Source organism: Oncorhynchus nerka, linkage group LG15, assembly GCF_034236695.1.
Source record: "Oncorhynchus nerka isolate Pitt River linkage group LG15, Oner_Uvic_2.0, whole genome shotgun sequence".
In the NCBI taxonomy this organism is placed as follows: Eukaryota; Metazoa; Chordata; class Actinopteri; order Salmoniformes; family Salmonidae; genus Oncorhynchus; species Oncorhynchus nerka.
Genome location: NC_088410.1, coordinates 105701587 through 105717600, shown reverse-complemented (window position 1 = coordinate 105717600; position 16014 = coordinate 105701587). Strand labels below are relative to the sequence as shown.

At 45.8% G+C, this 16014-nt stretch overlaps 1 pseudogene; it reads left to right on the top strand.

Annotated features, from left to right (window-relative positions):
* The window catches only part of LOC115118616 (synapsin-2-like), a 299540-nt pseudogene extending 288824 nt beyond the window's left edge, over nucleotides 1–10716 (top strand).
* Nucleotides 10717–16014: the final 5298 nt, after the last annotated feature.

The following is a 16014-nucleotide window of genomic DNA, read 5'->3' as shown; positions in this document are numbered from 1 at the left end:
AGGTGGATGAACGCAGTGCCCTTGTTTGGGTGTAGGGCCTGATCAGAGCCTGGAGGTACTGAGGTGCCGTTCCCCTCACAGCTCCGTAGGCAAGCACCATGGTCTTGTAGCGGATGCGAGCTTCAACTGGAAGCCAGTGGAGAGAGCGGAGGAGCGGGGTGACGTGAGAGAACTTGGGAAGGTTGAACACCAGACGGGCTGCGGCGTTCTGGATGAGCTGTAGGGGTTTAATGGCACAGGCAGGGAGCCCAGCCAACAGCGAGTTGCAGTAATCCAGACGGGAGATGACAAGTGCCTGGATTAGGACCTGCGCCGCTTCCTGTGTGAGGCAGGGTCGTACTCTGCGGATGTTGTAGAGCATGAACCTACAGGAACGGGCCACCGCCTTGATGTTATTTGAGAACGACAGGGTGTTGTCCAGGATCACGCCAAGGTTCTTAGCGCTCTGGGACGAGGACACAATGGAGTTGTCAACCGTGATGGCGAGATCATGGAACGGGCAGTCCTTCCCCGGGAGGAAGAGCAGCTCCGTCTTGCCGAGGTTCAGCTTGAGGTGATGATCCGTCATCCACACTGATATGTCTGCCAGACATGCAGAGATGCGATTCGCCACCTGGTCGTCAGAAGGGGAAAGGAGAAGATTAATTGTGTGTCGTCTGCATAGCAATGATAGGAGAGACCATGTGAGGTTATGACAGAGCCAAGTGACTTGGTGTATAGCGAGAATAGGAGAGGGCCTAGAACAGAGCCCTGGGGGACACCAGTGGTGAGAGCACGTGGTGAGGAGACGGATTCTCGCCACGCCACCTGGTAGGTGCGACCTGTCAGGTAGGACGCAATCCAAGCGTGGGCCGCGCCGGAGATGCCCAACTCGGAGAGGGTGGAGAGGAGGATCTGATGGTTCACAGTATCGAAGGCAGCCGATAGGTCTAGAAGGATGAGAGCAGAGGAGAGAGAGTTAGCTTTAGCAGTGCGGAGCGCCTCCGTGATACAGAGAAGAGCAGTCTCAGTTGAATGACTAGTCTTGAAACCTGACTGATTTGGATCAAGAAGGTCATTCTGAGAGAGATAGCGGGAGAGCTGGCCAAGGACGGCACGTTCAAGAGTTTTGGAGAGAAAAGAAAGAAGGGATACTGGTCTGTAGTTGTTGACATCGGAGGGATCGAGTGTAGGTTTTTTCAGAAGGGGTGCAACTCTCGCTCTCTTGAAGACAGGAGGGACGTAGCCAGCGGTCAGGGATGAGTTGATGAGCGAGGTGAGGTAAGGGAGAAGGTCCTGTAGGTTCATGCTCTACAACATCCGCAGAGTACGACCCTGCCTCACACAGGAAGCGGCGCAGGTCCTAATCCAGGCACTTGTCATCTCCCGTCTGGATTACTGCAACTCGCTGTTGGCTGGGCTCCCTGCCTGTGCCATTAAACCCCTACAACTCATCCAGAACGCCGCAGCCCGTCTGGTGTTCAACCTTCCCAAGTTCTCTCACGTCACCCCGCTCCTCCGCTCTCTCCACTGGCTTCCAGTTGAAGCTCGCATCCGCTACAAGACCATGGTGCTTGCCTACGGAGCTGTGAGGGGAACGGCACCTCAGTACCTCCAGGCTCTGATCAGGCCCTACACCCAAACAAGGGCACTGCGTTCATCCACCTCTGGCCTGCTCGCCTCCCTACCACTGAGGAAGTACAGTTCCCGCTCAGCCCAGTCAAAACTGTTCGCTGCTCTGGCCCCCAATGGTGGAACAAACTCCCTCACGACGCCAGGACAGCGGAGTCAATCACCACCTTCCGGAGACACCTGAAACCCCACCTCTTTAAGGAATACCTAGGATAGGATAAAGTAATCCTTCTCACCCCCCTCCCCCTTAAAAGACCTAGATGCACTATTGTAAAGTGGCTGTTCCACTGGATGTCATAAGGTGAAAGCACCAATTTGTAAGTCGCTCTGGATAAGAGTGTCTGCTAAATGACTTAAATGTAATGTAAATGTAAACATCTGCTAACCATGTGTATGTGACAAATAAAATTTGATTTGATTTATGTTTTTTCATGCATATGTTGGTGTAAATGACGTTTTAATGATGTCTTTAAGTCTTATTTGAGTCACAAGCAACCAGACCACAACCTTCAGCCTCTAACCCTCTTAACCCTCCAACACATTGACTCTATTCCCTTGCTGAGACCAGTGATGTCTGCCTGTCTGTCTGCCTGTCTGTCTCCATACACTTGATTTAGAAAGATTTTAAACAAAAGCTTTTTGGTTTTTGTTAGGGTTTTTCTTTATTTTGTGTTTTGTATTGTATTTTCCACTATGTATTATAACATGATACTGTTCTGTGCCCTACATTTAGGGGGTGCCGTGCAGGCCCAGCCCACTCAGCCACAGAGTGTGGAGCCTCCAGCAGAGTTGGCCCCCAAGGTGTCCCCTCCGCCAAAGCCAGCCCCCCCTCTAGTTTTAAGAGAGGCCACCATCCCCATTCAAAAGCAAGCCTCCACTCCAGTGGCAAAACCATACTCTGCTTCAGTCTCTAGGCCAGCCCCTGCCCCAGTGCAAAAGCAATCCTCTTCCCCTCCACCAAAGCCACCCCCTCCTGCGGTGGTAAAGACGACCTCTGCTCAAGTACCAAAGCCTATCCCTTCCCCTCCACCAAAGCCACCCCCTCCTGCGGTGGTAAAGACGACCTCTGCTCAAGTACCAAAGCCTATCCCTTCCCCGGTGAAAAAGCCTGCTCCAGCTCCAGCTCCAGCCCTTGCCCCAGCCCATGTCTCAGCCCCAGTCCTATCCCCAAACCTGGCCACTGTCTCAGTCCCTGCACCTGTCTCATCCCCAGCCCCATCTGCTGCCCCTGTCTCAGCTCCAACCTCCAGCCTAGCACCCGCCTTACTCCCAGTCCTATCCCCGACCCCTTCTCCTGTCTCACCCCCAGTTCCACCCCCTGCCTCACACCCAACCCCTGCCCCCACTACACAGCAGCCCAAGCCCCAGCCTCAGGTGTCTCCATCAGCAGCCCCTCCCCCAGGAAAGCCAGCAGAGCTGCCCCCTCTGCCTCCCAAGCCCCAGCCTCAGGTGTCTCCATCAGCAGCCCCTCCCCCAGGAAAGCCAGCAGAGCTGCCCCCTCTGCCTCCCAAGCCTATACCTCCTGTACGCCGCAACTCCAAGCCCCTGATCCAGCCCAAACCCCAGACCCCCTTCCACCCCTTGGCCTGAAGCCCAGTCCTGATGCTGTGTTTTCATCCAGAGTGCCAGGCCAGTCCCTGTCCCCAAAGAGGTCCCCTGGGAGGGTGCAGTCCCCTTTCTTGCCCCAGTCTCCAGCTAAAGCTCAGCCACCAACGGTCCTTTCCCCAGACTTTCACCCAGACCCTACCCCTATTATGATGCCCATGTCCTCCACTGGCACTGCCATGGCCCCTGAGCCTGCTCCAGAGCCTACTCCAGTCTCAGTTTCAGTCTCATTCCCATCCCCATTCTCATCCCCAGTCTCAGCCTCATCCCCAGCTCCAGTCTCAGCCTCATCCCCAGCTCCAGTCTCAGCCTCATCCCCAGCTCCAGTCTCAGCCTCATTCCCAGCCCCAGTCTCAGCCCCAGTCTCAGCCTCATCCCCACTACCAGTCTCAGCCCCAGCCCCAGCCCCAGAATCAGCTAAAGCTGAACCTCTGGTTGAAGAACCGCCAGCACCCAAGGGCCATCCACTGCTGAAGTAAGAGCTTTAGCTACATTAAACAAAAATGGTGACATGGTGATAATGTTGTCAGAGCCATTACCCTGATGTACTGTGTGTTTGTTCTAGTAAGCTTTAGGGTTAGATTTAAGGTCAGGTTTAATGTGATGTCTCTGCAGTAAGTCCCTGACCAGGTTAGCTTTAGGGTTAGGGTTCAAGGTCAGGTATAACGTGATGTCTCTGTCTCAGCAGTAAATGCCTGACCAGGTTAGCTTCAGGGTTTAAGGTCAGGTTTAACGTGATGTCTCTGTCTCAGCAGTAAATGCCTGACCAGGTTAGCTTCAGGGTTTAAGGTCAGGTTTAACGTGATGTCTCTGTCTCAGCAGTAAATCCCTGACCAGGTTAGCTTCAGGGTTTAAGGTCAGGTTTAACGTGATGTCTCTGTCTCAGCAGTAAATCCCTGACCAGGTTAGCTTCAGGGTTTAAGGTCAGGTTTAACGTGATGTCTCTGTCTCAGCAGTAAATCCCTGAACAGGTTAGCCTCAGGGTTTAAGGTCAGGTTTAACGTGATGTCTCTGTCTCAGCAGTAAATCCCTGACCAGGTTAGCTTCAGGGTGTACGGTCAGGATTCATGTGATGTCTCTGTCTCTGCAGTAAGCCCCTGACCAGGTTAGCTTTAGGGTTAGGGTTCAAGGTCAGGTATAATGTGATGTCTCTGTCTCTGCAGTAAATCCCAGTCCCTAACCAGGTTAACTTTAGGGTTAGGGTTTAAGGTCAGGTTTAACGTGATGTCTCTGTCTCAGCAGTAAATCCCTGACCAGGTTAGCTTCAGGGTTTAAGGTCAGGTTTAATGTGATTTCTCTGTCTCAGCAGTAAATCTCAGTCCCTGACCAGGTTAGCTTTAGGGTCCTCCATGGGATCGATGTCCCTATACTGGGACGGTTGTTGCTAACGTGCGCTAATGTGACTAGAATGACGTTGTAACAACAAACTTTCCAGGACATAGGCGTATCTTATATTGGCAGAAAGATTTAATTCTTGTTAATCTAACTTCGGTGTCCAATTTACAGTAGCTATTACAGTGAAAACAACACTTTAATCACGGCAACTGGTTTGATACATTCACTCACGTCTGAAGGTAAACAATGTACTTACATTCAGTAATCTTGCTCTGATTTGTCATCTTGAGGGTCCCAGAAATAAAATGTAGCATAGTTTTGTTGATAAAATCTATTTTTATTTTCAAATGTAGGAACTGGGTTCTACAGTTTGAACCCCTGCTGTCTCTGGCTCCACAACCACCCTGCCCGGCCATCTATAGTTGAAGTCGGAAGTTTACATACACTTAAGTTGGAGTCATTAAAACTCGTTTTTCAACCACTCCACAAATTTCTTGATAATAACTATAGTTTTGGCAAGTCGGTTAGGACATCTACTTTGTGCATGGCACAAGTAATTTTTCCAACAATTGTTTACAGAAAGATTATTTAACTTATAATTCACTGTATCACAATTCCAGTGGGTCAGAAGTTTACATACACTAAGTTGACTGTGCCTTTAAACTGCTTAGAAAATTCCAGAAAATGATGTCATGGCTTTAGAAGCTTCTGATTTACATAATTTGAGTCAATTGGAGGTGTACCTGTGGATGTATTTAAAGGCCTACCTTCAAACTCAGTGCCTCTTTGCTTGACATCATGTGAAAATCAAAAGAAATCAGCCAAGACCTCAGAAAATGTAGACCTACACAAGTCTGGTTCATCCTTGGGAGCAATTTTAAAACGCCTGAAGGCACCACGCTCATCAAATCAATTCAAATCAAATGTATTTATATAGCCCTTCGTACATTAGCTGATATCTCAAAGTGCTGTACAGAAACCCAGCCTAAAACCCCAAACAGCAAGCAATGCAGGTGTAGAAAACAATAGTACGCAAGTATAAACACCATGGGACCACGCAGCCGTCCTATATCGACATAACCTGAAAGGCCGCTCAGGAAGGAAGAAGCCACGGCTCCAAAACCGCCATAAAAAGTCAGACTACAGTTTGCAACTGCACATGGGGACAAAGGAGAAATGTCCTCTGGTTTGATGAAACAAAAATAAAACTGTTTGGCCATAATGACCACTGTTATGTTAGAATGAAAAAGAGGGAGGCTTGCAAGCCGAAGGACACCATCCCAACTCTGAAGCACGGGTGTGGCAGCATCATGTTGTGGGGGTGCTTTGCTGCAGGAGGGACTGGTGCACTTCACAAAATAGATGGCATCATGAGGACGGAAAATTATGTGGATATATTGAAGCAACATCTCAAGACATCAGTCAGGAAGTTAAAACTTGGTCGCAAATGGGTCTTCCAAATGGACAATGACCCCAAGCATGCTTCCAAAGTTGTGCAAAATGGCTTAAGGACAACAAAGTCAAGGTATTGGAGTGGCCATCACAAATCCCTGACCTCAATCCTATAGAACATTTGTGGGCAGAACTGAAAACGCGAATGAGAGCAAGGAGGCCTACAAACCTGACTAAGTTACACCAGCTCTGTCAGGAGGAATGGGCCAAAATTCACCCAACTTATTGTGGGAAGCTTGTTGAGGGCTACCTGAAACGTTTGACCCAAGTTAAACAATTTAAAGGCAATGCACCAAATACAAATTGAGTGTATGTAAACTTCTGACCCACTGGAAATGTGATGAAATAAGTAAAAGCTTAAATATATCATTCTCTCTACTATTATTCTGATATTTCACATTCTTAAAATAAAGTGGTGATCTAAACTAACTAAAACAGGGAATTTTTACTCTGATTAAATGTCAGGAATTGTGAAAAACTGAGTTTAAATGTGTTTGACTAAGGTGTATGTAAACCTCCGACTTCAACTGTAGATGTGGGAACGTTAGTGTATAAGCTAATGATCCATCATGTATGACATTCCTGGGAGTGTGTAAACTTAAATGTTGTATTACCATAGGATTATTGTATGCTCTCTGTAGTTATGTAGTTGAAAATGTATCAATTGACAAATGTGGCACATTTGGGCAGACTTGATGCAAAATACTGTGAAACTATGCACACACCCCGCTAAATTGCGCAAAACTGCAGTATTATATTATGGCCTTTCTCTTGCATTTCAAAGATGATGAAAATAATTATAATAGAAAACGCATGTTTTTTTGTTTTCATTATCTTTTACCAGATCTAATGTGTTATATTCTCCTACATTCATTTCATATTTCCACAAACTTCAAAGTGTTTCCATTCAAAGGTTTAATGTGATGTCTCTGCGGTAAGTCCCAGTCTCTGACCAGGTTAGCTTTTGTGTAAGGGTTTAAAGTCAGGTTTAATGTGATGTCTCTGTCTCTGCAGTAAATACCAGTCCCTGGCCAGATTAGGATTTAAGGTTAGGAGTTATTGTTAGGGTTAACGGTATGTCTCTGTCTGTTTCAGTAAGTCCCAGTCCCTGACCAATGCCTTCAGCGCTTTGGGAGATGCGTCGTTCTTCCGCTCCAGCTCGACCAGCTCCTCGGCGGGTGGAGAGGACGAAGCCAAGGCCGAGACCATCCGGAACATCCGCAAGTCCTTCGCCAGCCTATTCTCCGATTAGTCCTCTCCCACATGCTCTAGGATTGGCAGATGACTTCATTGACATAAACGTGACCCAGTCTGAGATTAACTGTGTGTAACTGTATAACTCCCAAGTCCCGCCTCCATCCCCTGCCTCTCTGTGTCTCTGAGGACTCAATTGGCAAGTTGAGTGTGATGATGTCAAAGTGCCAGCTACCTGTAACTACCTGTAGCTAGCTACCTGCGTGAAGCTTGGCCCTCGGTCAGTGTGTGAGGAGGAGGAGATATATATGACGGTCTAATGCATGAAGATGACGGCTACATCAGTAGGTGTTGTGGAGCAGAATGGATGTTTGTGTTCAGTTGATGTTACCCATTGCCTCTAGATGTTGTAGCCTTAATGTGATGATGTGTTTTATTACAGATTGGTGACTGTGAGTGGTGACCCCTGACTCCTGTATCACCATATGTACTTCCTGTGTAGTACAGATATCTGCAGTACGTTCTTCATCATTAACAGTTGTTCAATAACAATACCTCTGTTGTGGCTGTTGACCACAGTCACTCATACATACAAGTATACCTCTCCTTTAATCAGTCAGACCTCTCCTTTAATCAGTCAGACCTCTCCTTTAATCAGTCAGACCTCTCCTTTAAGGTGTCAGACCCCTCCTTTAATCAGTCAGACCCCTCCTTTAATCAGTCAAACCTCTCCTTTAATCAGTCAGACCTCTCCTTTAAGGTGTCAGACCCCTCCTTTAAGGTGTCAGACCTCTCCTTTAATCAGTCAGACCTCTCCTTTAAGGTGTCAGACCTCTCCTTTAATCAGTCAAACCTCTCCTTTAAGGTGTCAGACCTCTCCTTTAATCAGTCATACCTCTCCTTTAAGGTGTCAGACCTCTCCTTTAATCAGTCATACCTCTCCTTTAATCAGTCAAACCTCTCCTTTAAGGTGTCAGACCCCTCCTTTAAGGTGTCAGACCCCTCCTTTAATCAGTCGGACCCCTCCTTTAATCAGTCAGACCTCTCCTTTAATCAATCAGACCTCTCCTTTAATCAGTCAGACCCCTCCTTTAAGGTGTCAGACCTCTCCTTTAATCAGTCAGACCTCTCCTTTAAGGTGTCAGACCTCTCCTTTAATCAGTCATACCTCTCCTTTAATCAGTCAAACCTCTCCTTTAAGGTGTCAGACCCCTCCTTTAAGGTGTCAGACCCCTCCTTTAATCAGTCGGACCCCTCCTTTAATCAGTCAGACCTCTCCTTTAATCAATCAGACCTCTCCTTTAATCAGTCAGACCCCTCCTTTAAGGTGTCAGACCCCTCCTTTAGTCAGTCAGACCCCTCCTTTAATCAGTCAAACCTCTCCTTTAAGGTGTCAGACCCCTCCTTTAGTCAGTCAGACCCCTCCTTTAAGGTGTCAGACCCCTCCTTTAAGGTGTCAGACCTCTCCTTTAAGGTGTCAGACCCCTCCTTTAATCAGTCAGACCCCTCCTTTAATCAGTCAAACCTCTCCTTTAAGGTGTCAGACCCCTCCTTTAGTCAGTCAGACCCCTCCTTTAAGGTGTCAGACCCCTCCTTTAAGGTGTCAGACCTCTCCTTTAAGGTGTCAGACCCCTCCTTTAATCTGTCAAACCTCTCCTTTAATCTGTCAAACCGCTCCTTTAACTTAGTTAGACCTCTCCTTTAATCAGTCAGACCGCTCCTTTAAGGTGTCAGACCTCTCCTTTAGTCAGTCAGACCGCTCCTTTAAGGTGTCAGACCTCTCCTTTAATCAGTCAGACCGCTCCTTTAAGGTGTCAGACCCCTCCTTTAAGGTGTCAGACCTCTCCTTTAATCTGTCAAACCTCTCCTTTAATCTGTCAAACCGCTCCTTTAACTTAGTTAGACCTCTCCTTTAATCAGTCAGACCCCTCCTTTAAGGTGTCAGACCTCTCCTTTAATCTGTCAGACCCCTCCTTTAATCAGTCAGACCGCTCCTTTAACTTAGTTAGACCCCTCCTTTAATCAGTCAGACCGCTCCTTTAACTTAGTTAGACCTCTCCTTTAATCAGTCAAACCTCTCCTTTAAGGTGTCAGACCTCTCCTTTAATCAGTCAGACCTCTCCTTTAATCAGTCAGACCTCTCCTTTAATCAGTCAGACCTCTCCTTTAAGGTGTCAGACCTCTCCTTTAAGGTGTCAGACCTCTCCTTTAATCAGTCAGAACGCTCCTTTAATCTGTCAGACCCCTCCTTTAATCAGTCAGACCGCTCCTTTAATCAGTCAAACCTCTCCTTTAAGGTGTCAGACCTCTCCTTTAATCAGTCAGACCGCTCCTTTAATCTGTCAGACCCCTCCTTTAATCAGTCAGACCGCTCCTTTAACTTAGTTAGACCCCTCCTTTAATCAGTCAAACCTCTCCTTTAAGGTGTCAGACCCCTCCTTTAAGGTGTCAGACCCCTCCTTTAATCAGTCAGACCCCTCCTTTAATCAGTCAGACCCCTCCTTTAATCAGTCAGACCTCTCCTTTAATCAATCAGACTTCTCCTTTAATCAGTCAAACCTCTCCTTTAAGGTGTCAGACCCCTCCTTTAATCAGTCAGACCTCTCCTTTAATCAGTCAGACCCCTCCTTTAGTCAGTCAGACCTCTCCTTTAATCAGTCAGACCCCTCCTTTAGTCAGTCAGACCTCTCCTTTAGTCAGTCAGACCTCTCCTTTAATCAGTCAGACCCCTCCTTTAGTCAGTCAGACCTCTCCTTTAATCAGTCAGACCTCTCCTTTAATCAGTCAGACCTCTCCTTTAATCAGTCAGACCTCTCCTTTAATCAGTCAGACCCCTCCTTTAGTCAGTCAGACCTCTCCTTTAATCTGTCAGACCTCTCCTTTAATCTGTCAGACCTCTCCTTTAATCAGTCAGACCTCTCCTTTAGTCAGTCAGACCTCTCCTTTAATCAGTCAGACCTCTCCTTTAATCTGTCAAACCTCTATTTAATCAGTCAGACCTATCCTTTAACTCAGTCAAACCTCTATTTAATCAGTCAGACCTCTCCTTTAATCAGTCTGTCCTCTCCTTTAAGGTGTCAGTCATCTCCTTTAAGGTGTCAGACCTTCATTTAAGGTATCCGACCACTCTTTAAGTTGTCAAGCCAACACCAGAACCGGTCAGTTTCAATAACGTTTCAGATCATCTGTCCTGTAAACACCTTGGTGTTCAGCAGTTCTACCAACCTGTCAGCTTATATCAACTATATCAACAGCCATCTAACATGTTATATTGTTTAATTAATGCTTTGTAAATGTTGTATTGGACCGTTACTGTATGTGAGTCATCCAGGAGTTTATTTTGTAATAATGAATCATTGATAATGTATTGTAGGTTCCTATACTGTTTTATTTGTCCGTATGCAGTACTGCCTTGCATGACCAATATGACCCAGTGACCCTTGGTACCATAGTAATGTTACCTGTACATAAATGTCAATAAATTAAGATGTGGTAAATCATTCCACTAATCCATCTGTATTACTGACTCCTCCATTTACAATGACTAACTTGTTCTGTTATAAATGGATAAATGCAGCTGTTCTTTTTGTCCAGAAGGTGGTGGAAGGGACCATTAATGTGATATATTGTGGTAGATATCTCTATGACTGATATATTGTGGTAGATATCTCTATGACTGATATATTGTGGTAGATATCTCTATGACTGATATATTGTGGTAGATATCTCTATGACTGATATATTGTGGTAGATATCTCTATGACTGATATATTGTGGTAGATATCTCTGTGACTGATATATTGTGGTAGATATCTCTATGACTGATATATTGTGGTAGATATCTCTTTCGGATGGGACGTTAAACAGGTGTCCTGACTCTGTGGTCACCAAAGATCCCATGGCACTTATCGTAAGAGTAGGGTTGTTAACTCTGGTGTCCTGGCTAAATTCCCAAACTGGACTTGATACCATCCTGGCCACCTAATCATCCCCAGCTTACAATTGGCTCATTCATCCCCCCTATTCTCTCCTGAGGCTGAAGAAATTTGGCTTGTCACCCAAAACCCTGGCAAACTTTTACAGATGCACAATCGAGAGCATCCTGTCGGTCTGTATCGCAGCCTGGTAAGGCTCTCCAGAGGGTGGTGCGGTCTGCACAACGCATCACCGGGGGCAAACTACCTTCCCTCCATGACACCTACAGCACCCCATGTCACAGGAAGGCCAAAAAGATTATCAAGGACAACAACCACCACTGGGACCGAGAGACTGAAAAACAGCTTCTATCTCAAGGCCATTAGACTGCTAAACAGCAATCACTAACTCAGAGAGGCTGCTACCTACATTGAGACCCAATCACTGGCCACTTTAATAACTGGATCACCTGTCACTTTAAACAATGCCACTTTAAATAATGCCACTTGAATAATGTTTACATGTTTTACATTACTCATGTCATATGTATATACTGTATTTTATACCATCTATTGCACCTTGCCTATGCTGCTCGGCCATCGCTCATCCATATATTTATATATACATATTCTCATTCACCCCTTTAGATGTGTGTGTATAAGGTAGTTGTTGGGGAATTGTTAGATTACTTGTTAGCTATCACTGCATTGTCGGAACTAGAAGCACAAGAGTATCGCTACACTCACATTAACATCTGCTAACCATGTGTATGTGACCATTAATATCTGCTAACCATGTGTATGTGACCAATAACGTCTGCTAACCATGTGTATGTGACCAATAACATCTGCTAACCATGTGTATGTGACCAATAACATCTGCTAACCATGTTTATGTGACCATTAATATCTGCTAACCATGTGTATGTGACCATTAATATCTGCTAACCATGTGACCAATAACATCTGCTAACCATGTGTATGTGACCAATAACATCTGCTAACCATGTGTATGTGACCAATAACATCTGCTAACCATGTGTATGTGACCAATAACATCTGCTAACCATGTCTATGTGACCAATAACATCTGCTAACCATGTGTATGTGACCAATAACATCTGCTAACCATGTGTATGTGACCAATAACATCTGGTAACCATGTGTATATGACCAATAACATCTGCTAACCATGTGTATGTGACCAATAACATCTGCTAACCATGTGTATGTGACCATTAACATCTACTAACCATGTGTATGTGACCAATAACATCTGCTAACCATGTGTATGTGACCAATAACATCTGCTAACCATGTGTATGTGACCATTAATATCTGCTAACCATGTGTATGTGACCAATAACATCTGGTAACCATGTGTATATGACCAATAACATCTGCTAACCATGTGTATGTTACCATTAACATCTGCTAACCATGTGTATGTGACCAATAACATCTGCTAACCATGTGTATGTGACCATTAATATCTGCTAACCATGTGTATGTGACCAATACAATTTGATTTGAAGAGCCCTCACTGCTGCTCGATCAACCTATTTTTCCAACTTAATTGAGGAGAATAAGAAAAATCCAAAATGTATTTTTGATACTGTTGCAAAGCTAACTAAAAAGCAACATTCCCCAAGAGAGGATGGCTTTCCCTTCAGCAGGGATGAATTCATGAACTTCTTTGACGAAAAGATCATGATCATCAGAAAACAAATAATGGACTCCTCTTTAAATCTGTCTGCCCTAACCCCCCTAACCCATAACCCCCAACCCCCACCCCTAACCCTAACACTAAACCTAACCCAAATGACGGACTCCTCTTTGAATCTGTCTTTCTCCTGTCTATAACCCCTAACCATAACCCCCAACCCCACCCCCAACCCTAACACTAAACCTAACCCAAATAATGGACTCCTCTTTGAATCTGTCTTTCTCCTGTCTATAACCCCTAACCATAACCCCCACCCCCCAACCCTAACACTAAACCTAACCCAAATAATGGACTCCTCTTTGAATCTGTCTTTCTCCTGTCTATAACCCCTAACCATAACCCCCACCCCCCCAACCCTAACACTAAACCTAACCCAAATAATGGACTCCTCTTTGAATCTGTCTTTCTCCTGTCTATAACCCCTAACCCCTAACCCCCCAACCCTAACACTAAACCTAACCCAAATGACGGACTCCTCTTTGAATCTGTCTTTCTCCTGTCTATAACCCCTAACCCCTAACCCCTTAACCCTAACACTAAACCTAACCCAAATAATGGACTCCTCTTTGAATCTGTCTGCCCTAACCCCCTAACCCCCAACCCCACCCCCAACCCTAACACTAAACCTAACCCAAATAATGGACTCCTCTTTGAATCTGTCTTTCTCCTGTCTATAACCCCTAACCATAACCCCCAACCCCCACCCCCTAACCCTAACACTAAACCTAACCCAAATGACGGACTCCTCTTTGAATCTGTCTTTCTCCTGTCTATAACCCTAACCATAACCCCCAACCCCACCCCTAACCCTAACCCCTAAACCTAACCCAAATGACGGACTCCTCTTTGAATCTGTCTTTCTCCTGTCTATAACCCCTAACCATAACCCCCAACCCCCACCCCCTAACCCTAACACTAAACCTAACCCAAATGACGGACTCCTCTTTGAATCTGTCTTTCTCCTGTCTATAACCCCTAACCATAACCCCCAACTCCCACCCCCTAACCCTAACACTAAACCTAACCCAAATGACGGACTCCTCTTTGAATCTGTCTTTCTCCTGTCTATAACCCCTAACCATAACCCCCAACCCCCACCCCTAACCCTAACCCCCTAAACCTAACCCAAATGACGGACTCCTCTTTGAATCTGTCTTTCTCCTGTCTATAACCCCTAACCATAACCCCCAACCCCCACCCCTAACCCTAACACTAAACCTAACCCAAATAATGGACTCCTCTTTGAATCTGTCTTTCTCCTGTCTATAACCCCTAACCATAACCCCCAACCCCCACCCCCTAACCCTAACACTAAACCTAACCCAAATGACGGACTCCTCTTTGAATCTGTCTGCCCTAACCCCCCTAACCTAACCTAACCCCTAACCCCTTAACCCTAACCCCCCTAACCCTAAACCCAAATGACGGACTCCACTTTGAATCTGTCTATTTCTCCAAAGTTCCATTGTCCTGAGTCTGCACAAATCAAATCATATTGTATTGGTCACATACACATAGTTAGCAGATGTTGATGTGAGTGTAGCGAAATGCTTGTGCTTGTAGTTCTGACCATGCAGTAATATCTAACAAGTAAGCTAACAATTTCACAACAACTACCTTATACACACAAGTGTAAGGAATGAATAAGAATATGTCCATATAAATATATGGATGAGCGATGGCCGAACGGCATAGACAAGATGCAGTAGATGGTATAGAGTACAGTATATACATATGAGATGAGTAATGTAGAGTATTTAAACATTATATAAAGTGGCATTGTTCCGTTGTCCTGAGTCTGCACAACACAGCCAGGACCTAGAATCAATGGACTCACTAAAGTTTTTTAATCCTATGTCTCTTGACACATTCATAAAAATAGTCATGGCCTCTAAACCTTCAAGCTGGACCCTTTTCCAATTAAACTACTGAAAGAGCTGTTTCCTGTGCTTGGCCCCCCTATGTTGAACATAATAAATGGCTCCCTATCCACCTGATGTGTACCAAACTCACTAAAAGTGGCAGTAATAAAGCCTCTCTTGAAAAAGCCAAACCTTGACCCGGAAAATGTAATAAACTAACGGCCTATATCGAATCTCCCATTCCTCTCAAAGATTTTAGAAAAAGCTGCCTTCCTGAAGACACACATTGTATACGAAACCGTTCAGTCTGGTTTAGACCCCATCATAGCACTGAGACGGCACTCGTGAAGTTGGTAAATTACCTTTTAATGGTGTCAGACCAAGGCTCTGCATCTGTCCTCGTGCGCCTAGACCTTAGTGCTGCATTTGACACCATCGAGCACCACATTCTTTTGGAGAGATTGCAAACCCTAATTTGTCTATACGGACATGTTCTGGCGTGGTTTAGATCTTATCTGTCGGAAAGATATCAGTTTGTCTCTGTGGACAGTTTGTCCTCTGACAAATCAATTGTAAGTGTCGGTGTTCCTCAAGGTTCCGTTTTAGGACCACTATTGTTTTCACTATATATTTTACCTCTTGGTGATGTCATTCAGAAACATAATGTTAACTTTTGCGGACGATCCACATCTGTAGAGAGACGCAGACTTGGTCTCAGCCTTTACATTTACATTTACATTTAAGTCATTTAGCAGACGCTCTTATCCAGAGCGACTTACAAATTGGTGCTTTCACCTTATGACATCCAGTGGAACAGCCACTTTACAATAGTGCATCTAGGTCTTTTAAGGGGGGGGGGGGGGGGGGGTGAGAAGGATTACTTTATCCTATCCTAGGTATTCCTTAAAGAGGTGGGGTTTCAGGTGTCTCCGGAAGGTGGTGATTGACTCCGCTGTCCTGGCGTCGTGAGGGAGTTTGTTCCACCATTGGGGGGCCAGAGCAGCGAACAGTTTTGACTGGGCTGAGCGGGAACTGTACTTCCTCAGTGGTAGGGAGGCGAGCAGGCCTTTACTGAAGACTCATCTCTTCAGTAGGTCCTATGATTGAGTGTAGTCTGGCCCAGGGGTGCGAAGGTGAAAAGAAAGGCTCTGGAGCAACGAACCGCCCTTGCTGTTTCTGCCTGGCAGGTTCCCTTCTATCCACTGGGTTTATCTGCCTCTGACCCTATTATGGGGGCTGAGTCACTGGCTAACTGGTGCTCTTCCATGCTGCCCGTAGGAGGGGTGCCGGGTTGGCGTACAGGAAGATCGTGCCA